This window comes from Triplophysa rosa, unplaced genomic scaffold (assembly GCF_024868665.1).
Source record: "Triplophysa rosa unplaced genomic scaffold, Trosa_1v2 scaffold153_ERROPOS79069, whole genome shotgun sequence".
NCBI classification, from domain to species: Eukaryota; Metazoa; Chordata; class Actinopteri; order Cypriniformes; family Nemacheilidae; genus Triplophysa; species Triplophysa rosa.
In genome coordinates, this window is record NW_026634158.1 from 1 (window position 1) to 13997 (window position 13997).

At 37.6% G+C, this 13997-nt stretch overlaps 1 long non-coding RNA gene across 2 annotated transcripts; it reads left to right on the forward strand.

Annotated features, from left to right (window-relative positions):
- Positions 1 to 9966: 9966 nt before the first annotated feature.
- On the forward strand, positions 9967 to 12803 carry LOC130549712 (uncharacterized). 2 transcript variants are annotated; one of them, XR_008962248.1, is made up of 4 exons: positions 9967 to 10517; positions 10946 to 11828; positions 11902 to 11939; positions 12231 to 12803. It is a non-coding gene; the product is annotated as an uncharacterized LOC130549712 (long non-coding RNA). The 2 variants fall into 2 exon arrangements; XR_008962247.1 differs by having other exon boundaries at positions 9974 to 11828.
- Positions 12804 to 13997: the final 1194 nt, after the last annotated feature.

The following is a 13997-nucleotide window of genomic DNA, read 5'->3' on the forward strand; positions in this document are numbered from 1 at the left end:
ATAGGTTTAGAAAAGATTTGTAACCTAACAGCGGCATCTAGTGGTGTGATGTTGAAGACGTTTTTATAAAAGTTTGTCAATTTTCGTTTTAGTTTCAGTTTAGATTGTTTTTTTAGTAAAACGATTGTACAAACATTGTATAAACGAAGTAAATTTGTATAGAACTCTTCATATTATTGCCAAATCATTTTTATCGTTTTCCATATTGTACTGTCGCTTTGAGTAGGAAAAGCCTCTGCTAAATTCCTGTACTGTAAAATTAATTGCAGGCAGTATTAACGAATCAACATCAGTCATTGGCGACACTGCATTTAATAACTATTTCACATAAATAATTATTCACTTCAACTACAGTGTTTAAGATCCGTCTTACTCGTTTCCTTTTTTGTTTTGTTTTCAGATGATGCGGAAGTGAAGATAGTGGACTTGATGGTGCTTCTGTATTTTTAAATGAATTGTAGCCTATATATTTCTCATTCTACTTTTAATAAATAGTAATTATAATGTTATGTATAAAATTAAATATTACCAATTAGTTTAACGTCTTAAAGTTATTATTATTTTCTTTCATTTTGTTTTATTTGTATGTTGTTTAAGGTTTTTTATGTAGTTTATATATATATATCTCATTCTACATTTAATAAATAGTAATTATATTATTATTTTAAAATAAAATTTTACCAATTAGTTTAACGTCTTAAAGTTATTATTATTTTCTTTCTATTTGTTTTATTTGTATGTTGTTTAAGGTTTTTTATGCAGTTTAATTTAATAAATGTTGATTTATTTAACCTCAGTTCTTGTTCTTTGAGCAATAAACAATCTATAACACATGATTTTAGACTTATTTGTATTCATCATAACATAGAGGTTAGGAGAACGTTCCCCTAACGTTAGTACAAAGGTAGGGGAACGTTCCCCTAACCTACAGGGAACGTTCTATTAACGTCAAGAAAACTTTCCTGGAAAACCAACAGGGAACGTTCTGGGAACCATGCGCTAACGTTCCCAGAACGTTCTGGGAACCAAAAATTGTTTGCTGGGATGCATTTCTGCCTAGACTATCTGCATTTACATGATGAAAGAACTACAAACAAGTCTGGGGAAACGTTACCGAGTATTTCAAACTGACAATGGAAATGACTTGAAAGAACGCACAGTGTGCAAACAGAAGTGACATGAGACCAGAGGTGGACAGTAGTGAAGTACATTTACTTTAGTATTGTACTTAAGTAAAGTTTTTGAGTATCTTTACTTTATTTAAGAGAAAAAAATAGAAAAAAATTGTCACTCACTCTCACACACACTAACAAACAAACAGTGTGTGGGGTGCACAGTCACCCAAATACACTCACACACACTAACAAACTGTTTATGGGTGACTGTGCACCCCACGTCCAGCATTTACTCTCAGGTTGAGGGTGTCTCTGCAAATAATCATGAATTTCCATGTCCTGGATATTTTCAAAAATGAAATGGCTCCTTGGCATCCCACTCCGTCGACTCCATCAGCACCCTCGACACATTCATTTGGTCATCATGATCCGTCAACATGTATGACCCCGCCAACCAAATATTGCCTATCGGCAGAGGTGGGTAGTAACGCGCTACATTTACTTCGTTACATTTACTTGAGTAACATTTTGGAAAATATGTACTTTTTAAGTAAAATTGAAAGTGTGTACTTTTACTCTTACTTGAGTACATTTCTAATAGAAAATCTGTACTTTTACTTCGTTACATAACTTACATTGCGTGACGTTCCTTCGTTCCTTCATTTTAAAATATGCTTTTTAAAACGCGTTGTTTATTTCAAGGTTGTCGTCTCTTTTTACGGGCATTCCCGAGTGATCGATTCTTTTGAGTCGATTCCTTTGAAAGCTTTAATTGAACAATGGGCAAAACCATTTGAATAGGCTAATGAATCAGTTCAAATGATTTGTTCAGTTCGCAGCACGATCTGAATCATCTGAAGCAGGATTACTCACTCCTCGTAGCGCGAAATTTAAGAACACGCAGAACACAAAGAGCGTTGGATGAAGTGGATATTAATCTATATCTATACAATCAAAACTGCAAATGTGTCATATTGTTTGCCAGCAATGATAAATGCTCACCATATGCGCGCACCCGCGCGACCTGTTCGTCAGACACAGCAACATGCGCGTTACCTGTCAGACACAGAGACGTGGGCTTGCAGAAATATACATTTGAAGAACAGAAGGAAGAAAACTTGTTGATGGGCGTGTGGTTCACTGTTTACTGTTAGTTTACAAGTAAGAGCGTTTCACAACACACACGTGACACAACACGAGAAAACACGAGCTTTGTTCAAAAATGCGTATTTCATTTAAGAGGGCACTGCGGATGTTCTAGATCATCTTAGGAAATGCTCTAAGTTTAGTTCATGCTTTAGTTTGACATGGTCTATTATTCTAAATAACTACATTGACATCAGGACTAGATGAAATGTACAGAAATGCTCGTCTCTTCTGTGTTTGTCTATTCTTTAGTCTCTCTAGTATATTGCAAAGATATCCGCTTATGATAATTAAAAATATTGATTAAAATGTAATATTAAAATATTGGCGTTAATATAAATTTTATGTAGTAGGCCTATATAATCAGATACAAAGTAACTAAGTAACTAGCTACTTGAGTAGTTTTTTCATTGCATACTTTTTTACTTTTACTCAAGTAATTTTTAAAATAGTGACTTTTACTTTTACTTGAGTAACAATTTCTCTAGTTACTTGTACTTTTACTTGAGTAAAGATTTTGGCTACTCTACCCACCTCTGCCAGCAATGATAAATGCCCGCCATATGCGCGCACCCGCGCGACCTGTTCGTCAGACACAGCAACATGCGCGTTACCTGTCAGACACAGAGACGTGGGCTTGCAGAAATATACATTTGAAGAACAGAAGGAAGAAAACTTGTTGATGGGCGTGTGGTTCACTGTTTACTGTTAGTTTACAAGTAAGAGCGTTTCACAACACACACGTGACACAACACGAGAAAACATGAACTTTGTTCAAAAATGTGTATTTCATTTAAGAGAGCACTGCAGATGTTCTAGATCATCTTAGGAAATGCTCTGAGTTTAGGTCATGCTTTAGTTTGACATGGTCTATTATTCTAAATAAGTTGTGTAATCTACATTGACATCAGGACTAGATGAAATTTACAGAAATGCTCGTCTCTTCTGTGTTTGTCTATTCTTTAGTCTCTCTAGTATATTGCAAAGATATCTGCTTATGATAATTAAAAATATTGATTAAAATGTAATATTAAAATATTGGCGTTAATATTAATTTTATGTAGTAGGCCTATATAATCAGATACAAAGTAACTAAGTAACTAGCTACTTGAGTAGTTTTTTCATTGCATACTTTTTTACTTTTACTCAAGTAAATTTTAAAATAGTGACTTTTACTTTTACTTGAGTAACAATTTCTCTAGTTACTTGTACTTTTACTTGAGTAAAGATTTTGGCTACTCTACCCACATCTGCCTATCGGCAGCGTAAAGGGCAGACTTCTCTTTTCTTTCGCTGTGAGTGAACGAAAATATCGTGGTACAAAGGTGCGCAAGCGTGTAACAGATCGTGCAGTGTCGTAAATCATCGCAAAACAGAATTATCATTGCTTTCTCAGATTAGTACAGATTCAGGAGGAGCTCTACTGTAAATTAGCTGTAACTTTACATTTAAAAGATGTATTAGGCTAAATTTGTTTTAAATGTATATGTTTTAATTTACAAATAAAAGTAAAAATGTTTTTCACTATAGTAACATCATCCTTTTGCTGGTTATTACTTTAATATGTAAAGATTTATTTTAATACCAATTTTTATACATAGGATTTAATGTTTTCATTAGCCTACTCTAAATTGCAAACAGGATCACATGAATTCTCATGTTTCTTGGCATATCAGTACTATGACCTGAAACAGATTGTACGTTCAGTCCCTTTATTTAACTTAAATGATAAACTAATTCAGAAACAAAACTTAAGTATAACCTGGGTTTTGCCGTGCAGGTCCGCGCTCGAACACACCAACGGAAACATATGCCAATAATTTCTGTTAATGTAAAATCTTTTAAATAAAACCATCCACAACTGAAAGGCTACAACTAGCAATCGTTATCGCAACTCTCATATTTATTACACCTATATTTGTCAGAGTGACGTGCACTACCGCCGGTGGCAGTTCGCCACCGTCATGGCACTTTACCACCGCGGTGGTGCGGTTGTCACGGCCACCGTCACAGCCCTTCCCAACAGTGACCTCTACAACTTAAAAGAATCAGTGGCCCCTGGACATTGAAATGTTGGCCAAAAACGGCTTTCCTAATATTGAAATACACAATGCAAAGACGTTTTTCAAAGATTTACATTGCTGTTCTTAAAAGTGTTCTGGTGGTTGTACCATATTTTCTGTGTTAGTCTTGATGTTTTAAAAATAGTTTTTTTTACCACAGTGCTTGTTTCCTACCACAGTGCTCGTTTCCTAACCATAATGTAAAAAAATGAGGCATTGCTACAGCAGCAAAGGCTTTGTGTGAAAATTTGTGTCAAAAATGTGCGAGGAATCTCAGCAGACCATATTTCACAGAGTATCACTTTAATTGGAAATCTTCCTTTACAAACTGCTCTGTCCTACAATTTTCACAACAGTAATATGTGTATAACAGTGAATTGCAGTATAAAATAATTATCAACATGAAATATGTATTAATATTTGTTCATTGTTTTTCATTGTGTATTATAGATGAAAATTAAAGTGGAAGAAATCCTTTTAAAACTGACCCCGTCTACTTTGTTCATTTAATATACAGTGAAGATCACAGGTTGATTGATTACACAAGCTACACACATATTACAAAGAGCACAGCATGTCACCACAATCATCTGAAGGCTGTCCTTCACTTTGACATGTTGTTTCATCATTTTGTTTTGCATTGTTTGTTACATTTTTCCAACGCTGTAAAATTCTTGAGACTGTTGACTGATGAATCCCAAAGAGGTAGCCTAAAAATCCCTCAGACAGATTGAGGCGCTGCTTCATCAGTGTAAGGAGGAGCTCTTGTGTGGGCTTGAGGGAATGGTTTGAAGTAGAAGGAAGAACTGATGACACAGAGTTGAACAATGACATGAAAGTCTGTGAATTGGGCAGTCCTGTAAAAATTCTCATTTTCTTGTCATCAAATTGAGAAGGGTCAAGAGTGCACCGTTTCAAGTCATTTTCTAAACTATACATTTTTTCCCTCAGTGACTGACATTCTGTGTTTAAAGATTTAATCTGTTCATATAATGAGGCAATGTCATTCTGTGTCTCCTCTGTTTGAACACCAGTGCCTGGGACTTCAGTCTCTGCCCTAAAGACTAAGACTTCAGTCACTGCCCTAGTGACTGGTATTCCAGTCAAACAATATACTTGGACTGGTACTCCAGTCTCTGCCATAAAGTCTGGGACTTCAGTCTTAACCATAGAGACTGGGACTTCAGCCTTAACCATAGAGACTGGGACTTCAGCCTTAACCATAGAGACTGGGACGACAGTCTCTGCCATAAAGTCTGGGACTTCAGTCTTTGCCATAAAGACTGGGACTTCATCAGTTTGAACCTTCACTTTTGATGCAAGAGTTTGACCCAGATTCAGAAGAGCCGTTGCAGCAATTTTTTTCTCTGAAACATCTTTAGACCGTAGATATCTTTCCAGGTTCCTAACTGCTCGATGTTGATCAGCCGTGGAGGTGAAACTAAATATACTTGGCACATAGTCAGGATGTAGGGGATCATCACTCTTTTTTCCTGAAAGACAACAACTGATAATGTGATATTCATTTATGGCTGTCACAATAACATATTTACTAGGGGTGGTGGGATTTGATTCTGAGATGCATCGCCATGCGGACGTGGACAATACTGAATAAATCCACAAATGTCAAAAAAGATTTTTTTGAATGTTAGTAACGAGATGTTATCGGAAAAAAGGAGGAACTTAATCGTGGGAGCGATGCAGGACATGGACGGTTTAGAGAGCACACAAGCGCAGCTACAGCGGAGCATACGCGAGCAGTAGAGAAAGACAGAGCTAAATAAATCTAACCCTGTTGAACTGCAAGATAAGCTAAATGCATTTTGGGAAGGTCTTCCTCGGTCCGTTCTCTGGGCACAGAGAAGCAGGAAGAAGTAGCGAAAAAGTCACATGACCACTCACGGTACATTTGGGCAGAACATTTGGAAAGAAAGGATGTAAGGAATTCACATTATGTAATATATCGTATAATCATATCGTACATCGTATAATCTTATACGATGGCCCAAATGCAGGAAAACAAATGAGTGCAGTATGAAGATTCGTTAGGAACAGTAAGTTAAAGCAAAACTTTGTAGTTTTTTCGACCTTAAAATAATGTCTCTAAAGCTATTTCAGTGGTAGAACAACTCTTAACTGGACGAACTCTACTCACGCTGCTATCTAAGCAGCCTCATATAGGCAGACAATAGGCAGAATACAGACAAAAGAATAATTTGCAGCAGTTTACAGTCAAGCATGTTTCTGTTACAAAAAGAACATTCCATTGCCATAATCATTCTTCACAATGGGAAGTGTGGATGGGCCTGTTATTGCTGAAATTTAACTGAGAAAACGCATCGCAAAATCACGAAGCTGTTGTATTCCTTTTAATTGTTTACTTTTATCAAAAGCATATAGCCCTACAAGGTAAAAATGAAAATACATGAAAATAAAAAGCTCTGAATGTTCTGTACTTGAAGAAAATGGAAAGCTTTGTTTAATTTGTTGTTTACTTGTACAAAACCTACGTTACGTTGTTAATGCAACCTGTCTCCTAACTTAAGTTATAAGTTGCTAACTACAGCGCCCTTAAGGAGAAAATGCAATTATTTTATACCGTAGATCAAGATGAGCTGTCTAAAATTATTAGATCATCTAAATCAACAACATGCATGCTAGACCCTATACCTACAAATCTACTGAAAGAGATGCTCCCAGAAATTATAGATCCTCTTCTTGGTATTATTAACTCATCTCTAACATTAGGACATGTGCCTAAAGCATATAAGTGGCTGTTATAAGGCCCCTTGTCAAAAAACCCCAACTCGACCCTAGAGAACTAAGGAACTACAGGCCTATATCGAATCTACCTTTCATATCTAAAGTTCTGGAAAAAGTAGTTTCAACTCAATTATGCTCCTTCCTCCAAAGGAATGACATCAATGAAGAATTCCAGTCTGGATTTAGAGCATGTCACAGTACAGAGACTGCTTTGATCAGAGTTACAAATGATCTGCTATTGGCGTCTGACCGAGGTTGTATCTCGTTATTGGTGCTGCTAGACCTTAGTGCTGCATTCGATACCATTGACCACAGCACACTCCTACATAGCTCGAAAATTACGTCGGCATTAAGGAATAGCTTTGAAATGGTTTAAATCTTATTTATCCGACCGTTTTCAATTTGTAGCAATAAACAATGAGGTGTCACGCAAATCGCAAGTCCAGTACGGTGTACCACAGGGCTCAGTCTTAGGGCCTCTGCTCTTCGCATTATACATGCTACCTCTAGGAGATATAATAAAGCGACACGGAGTTAGCTTTCACTGTTATGCTGATGATACTCAACTTTATATTTCCTCGAAGCCTCATGAAACACAGCAGTTCCATCGAATAATGGAATGCATAGTCGATATAAAAAACTGGATGAGTAACAACTTTTTATTACTGAACTCGGACAAAACGGAAGTGTTACTTATTGGACCGAAAACTGCTATAAGTAACAACCAAGAATACTGTTTAACTATTGACGGATGTTCCATAAAACCCTCGTCGTCAGCAAAGAATCTTGGCGTTCTATTCGATAGTAATCTGTCATTTGAGAGCCACGTCGCCAACACCTGTAAAATTGCGTTTTTCCATTTTAAGAATATATCTAAACTACGTCATATGCTGTCAATGTCAGATGCAGAGAAGTTAATTCATGCATTCATGACATCAAGACTAGACTACTGTAATGCACTGTTAGGTGGTTGCCCTGCAGGCTTATTACAAAAACTCCAATGTCCAAAACCGGCAGCTCGAGTTCTTACACGTACAAAAAAGTATGAACATATTAGCCCGGTTCTGTCAACCTTGCACTGGTTACCTATAAAGCATCGCGTTAACTTTAAAATCTTGCTTATTACCTATAAAGCCTTACATGGTTTAGCTCCTCAGTACTTGAATGAACTCCTTTTGTATTACAGTCCTTCACGTGCATTACGCTCTCAGGCGTCCTGTCAGTTGGTAATACCTAGAATTTCAAAATCAAGTGCAGGTGGTAGATCCTTTTCCTATCTAGCGCCTAAACTTTGGAATAGTCTTCCCTGCACTGTCCGGGAGGCAGACACACTCTGTCAGTTTAAATCTAGACTAAAGACGCATCTTTTTAATCTTGCATACACTACTCTTCCATAATATAAATCCTCTGAGGGTTTAGGCTGCATTAGTTAGATCAACCGGAACCAAAAACACAACTGATGTACTTGTTGCATCAAAGAGTGCAGAACAGTACTCTACTCTCAGCCAGTCTTGTCTCATTGTTCCAAGGTTACCACAGCGAGCAGGATGCAGTTCATGGCCTGACCTGATGGTAGAGCGGAGAATGGGAAGGGCGACCTGACAAGAGCTGAGATGATAGAGCTGGATAAAGAAGGACGCGGTCCTTGACACGTCTTCACCACAAAATTTCAAATGCTATTAGATTATTAATGATAATCTTAAACTATAATTTATTTTATTATTAAGTTTATTTATTTTATTTAGCCTTGTTGTGCAAGCTCTCTGGAGCTTGTGCAGAGGCAGCAGCTTTTGCCAGAGGGGAACTGGAATCCCCTGGTTGGGCCTGGGTTCTCCTGAGGTTTTTTTTCTCGATTAGAGTTTTGGGTTCCTCGCCACCGTTTGCATACTGTTTTTGCACTATTTGCCTGGCCGGGGGGCTGCTTTAGAATTTTAAAGTTTTACTTAATTAATATTGCATATAGGAATTTATAGTCTGTTATATTTGACCTGTGCTTCTCTCTCCTTTATCTTAAATGTGTGCTCTCACTGAGCGTGTGTGTGTGTGTGCGTACTTGTCTGTGTATGTGTGTGTGTGCGTGCGCGTCCGTGTGTGTGTGTCTATGTCTATGTGTGTTAGTACGTGTGCATATTGTGTGTGTGGAGTGTTTTGTATGTGGGTATGTCTGTCTTCTGTGTTTTCACCTTTTTCTTGTTTTTGCAGGTACAACTTTAATTGTTTTGCTTATAGTCAATATGTCTTATGTACAGCTGCTTTGTAACAATGAAAATTGTAAAAAGCGCTACATAAATAAAGTTGAGTTGAGAGTTGAGTTAAGTTGTTGCGCTTGTCATTACATCACATGGCAAATCTATGGACCACACTCCAGTACAGTAGGTGGCGGATATGCACCTCAAACGTAAATTGCCAGCCACCCGCCATTGAAAAGGAACAGAAGAAGAATTACGTCACATGATCACGTCAATATAGCGTACGATGGCCAATCGCATTCATACTACACCCATTCAGGCAAAACAGTACGTACCCATTTATCCCTCGTTAAGTAGGTACTCTGGAATACTAAAATTGAGTACCTACTCACTAGCTGCGTAGATGTTGTTATTTAATATTTCTCTATAATACAGAAGCTGTGTTGTTCAGCTTTACAGAGCCCAGAGACAATATAAATCTACAACAAAACATGGCTTATTACCTTAAGTAAGAAAATGCACTGCATTAAAAGTTTTTATTCTTGAATAGCTGGCTTAATAGAAAATAAATAAGCAATAATACGAATAAGTAACGAATTAATAAATTAATTTAGAATTTTATCAAAACATATATTTAAAAATGTATCCGTCATGTTTACGTATATGTCTGACATCCACGCCGCTCCTCCCATCCGTTCTGTGATTGGGCGTTCGCAAGGATTCCTGGGTAGGGGACTTCAGTGGAGTCTCACTCTATGCGGGCTTCGCCGAAGACCGCATCGAGGGCACAAAGGAGGCGCTCGCGAGCAGACTTCTGAGCGCTAAAAAGACAAATGGGACACCCTACAGACTCGTAGACTTGGTGAGAACGCGCAATTTAAGTCCACGAGACCGCAACTGCGCCATTTGGGACAGGGCCAATGTTGCTACCCGATCCGTCCCGGAAACACGATTTGTTCCGCGCATGCGCGACACTTCCGGTTAATCCAGTTTTCACGACAGTCGACGCGATCCGTTCAGGGGTTGCTCGATTTGTACTGCGCATGTGCAAAAGCGCATCACGACACTTGTCCTGCGGATGTGCTCGATTAGATATTTGGTGATGAGTATATGTGATAGCAGTATGGATTCTTTTGCATTTGATGAACAACTTAAATATTATCTCTTAAAAGGAGAAATTCCTGACAGCCCTACAGAGCGTCGGAAGATAAAACGGGCGTCTACGAATTATACCCTCAAAGGTAATTAAATACCGAGAAACTGTCTAACGTTACACAATATGTCATGTGCTTAATTTATACGTTAACTGTAAATTACCTGTTCAGCTCTCTCTCGTACTTAGGTGCCCTGCTGAATAAAAATAGATTTGATAACAGAACCATTAGCTTTCTACAATTAAAACCATTACAAAATTCCTGTTTTGTATTGTTTTGGGGATTATTCAGATATCTGCCACAGTACATAGACCATAGTTTCCATCCCAACCAAAACAATTTCTATTATAACCATTAAATCCAATAAAATTGCTTATTTTTTTCAGCAGGGTATTAATATCATATTAGTGATCATATAGTGATAAAAGCGATCATAAATATAGTTTAATCTGAGTCAGATATTAATATGATTTATTTTTCTTTACTTTGAACTGCAACCTTTCCTCTTTAAACAGATGACAGACTCTTTTACACGGGCCCAAGCAGAGCAGGCAGTACATACGGCTAGTTGTCCTGTCAGAGGAAGAGAAAACATCTGATCTTACAGAGTGCCACAATAACACAGGAACTGGCAATCACAGTGGTGTGTGTTATTGCTGGCTACTATTGGTCCACAATAATCAACGACGTGAAAGAATGGGTAATATACTACAGAGGTGGTACTTTACTTTTAATTTATACTTTTTCCTATTTTTTAAAATATCTGTACTTAAGAACTTTTGCCACCTCAGGTTGTTAGGTACCTTCTTGATTTAGAAGTTATTTTTAGTTTATTGTTCTCGCCAACCTAGACATTTTTGTGTTGCTCTTAGGTGAGATCTTGTTACTGCTGCCAGCTGAATGACCCCATCAAACTGTTGTGCCAGTCTTGCATTCCACTAAGGTACTGCTTACAATATTTGTGCATACTCACAAGACTAACAAGCTAGTTTCAAGCTTGTGTACAGTTTTACCAGCATTTGACTGATGCTAATTTTGTCCCATGCAGGTAAAATAAGCTTGGGAGGTGCTTGCTTTAGATTGATTGGACCACTACCAGAAACAGAACACAGCAACAAGTATGTCCGTACCATGACAGACTGTACACCAAGTGGGTGATTTCAGAACCCATGCAGTCTAAGACAGCAGCTGAAGCTGAGACAATGCATTATTTTAAACATGACAGCTTTCACAAGGATGCAAACGATCTGCGTTTAATTTCAGATGGGAAACGCTTGCCTCAAGATTGTAGAAGAAGCTGCACGACAACATTTACTGTGTACTATTGTGGCCCGGTTTCACAGACAAGGCTTAGCTTACGCCAGGACTAGGCCTTAGTTAATTATCTGCATGCTGATGGTAAGAATGTTTCATTTGTCAGAGCTGTTAGATAATAAAAGCAAACTCTTACAGTGTTATTTGTGTTTCACAGTATGCACCTGCACATCGTGTCCATTAACATTCACAGAGGTAAGCTGGATTTTCACACAAGAAAACATATGCCATCAAACTACTGTGTGTGCGTTCATGCATGTGTGTGTTTTAGGAGGAGGTTCGATTGATTTGCCAGTGGTGGTGCATTCAACAAGTGTATGATAGACTATCCAGCCAAGATAATAATATTACATCTGTAAAGTAACTGTTGGTAAAGTGAGAACATATTAGTGACTGTTTAAACTGCCATTTGCGGGTTTCATTCGCGCACACACAGCCAATCTAACATTGTTTTTAAACGCATTATTTGTTTTTTTCATGTCACAGACACCCGATGGTAGTCCAAACCATTGCAATCTATCTGTCCTTCCGGTTTTCTTCCCACCTTTTCGATTTCAACATGGCAGCGGAGTGAAATCTATTGCATGTACGCTGAATATGTGCCTATATACATGCATGCACATATACATACATAAATACAAACTTGTGTCTTAACTTTACCAGGTGCAGCAGCCAGCCATTGTCAGAGACCTACATTCAGCATGGTACTGAGTACCACGTCATAGAGACTTATTCCATGGGGAGGTGACAGAGCCTGTATTTTTGCGGATGCACAGGGACGATCAACAAAATGTCATCAGAAAGGCGAAGGATGACTTTTTGTTTGTATTTCAGTATCAAGAAGACATGGAAACATTTTTTGGCATACTGTATTGATAAACACGGCCTAATCAACGGCATGGTCAATGCCATGTTCCTCAATCAGCAATTTAAGTAGCTGAATAGACGAGTGAGTGAGTGACTGAGGGAGGGAGGGAGGGATGGAGGGAGGTAGTGAGTGAATGAATGACTAAAGAAAAGAAGGAACAAATGTATAAATAAATAAATTGAATGAATTCAGAAAATTCTGTATTTCTTAAATACAGACATTTGTTTAAGTATGCTAAAATATGTAGAGCATAACATATAAATAAAACACACACTTTACTAAATGGTGTCTTAAAATTCAACTTAATAGTTAACATTTGTGTTTAATTTTTCAATTATTTAATTGGAGTAACAATTTGTGCCTTTACATATTTTGCCAAAAAAGTATTTAAGAAGAGAATTAATAAAAAAAAAAAACTTTTAGTTTTACTATAAACAAAAAACATTTTTTATAAATAAAAATCTATTTCTCACTCCTGACATATAACATTTTGTCATATTGTATTTTCATTGGTATTAAAAAATAAAATAAAAAGCAACATAAAAAATAATAGAAAAAAACTATTTTCCGCTCTAAACAGGATTCTTAGTTTCTCCAAACCATTACAAATTGTAATGTGTTTAATGTCTTTTGATGTTTAATGCAATGTTCAATAAAGAGTTTATTTAAAAACTATTTCCGGTATGGAACGAACTTTTTTTTAACTGCCGTAAATTGTATCGACCGGACGTGGCGTCAGTTTCACACATGCGCGGAACAAATCGTGTTTCCGGGACGGATCGGGTAGCGACAGCGACAATGCAGTGTCAGGATATGGCAGAAGAACCCAAGCGCAGGCAGGCAGTGAAGGGTTAACAGATACTTTTATTTTACAAAACAACCAAAAACACCCACAATGGGGGAAACGAAACTGATATACATATATAAAACAAGAGACTTCCCACGAGGGGGCAAAATGAAAACAAGACAAATAAACTACACACAAAGACACGACCAAACGTCTTAAATCATACGAGGCACAAAACTCACAAAACACGAACAGGAACAGGAACAGGAACACGGGCAAGAGCACGACCACGATACAGGAACACACAGTACAGGCACCAAACACATACAATGCACGAGCACAAGACAAAGAAACAAGAGGGTATTTATAGGAAACACAAACGAGGGATAACGACATGGGGCAGGTGTGAGACATTAAACACTCAGGGAAAGATTACGAGGAAACGAGAGGAATGGGACCAATGACAAGACACTGGAGAGAACGTATATTATTGTCAAACGGACAACAATCTGTTTCTCTCCACACATAACCTAAGGACTCTGCCCCGATCCCACCACACGACTAGAATTTCATAAACAAGACGGTGGGACCGTGACAG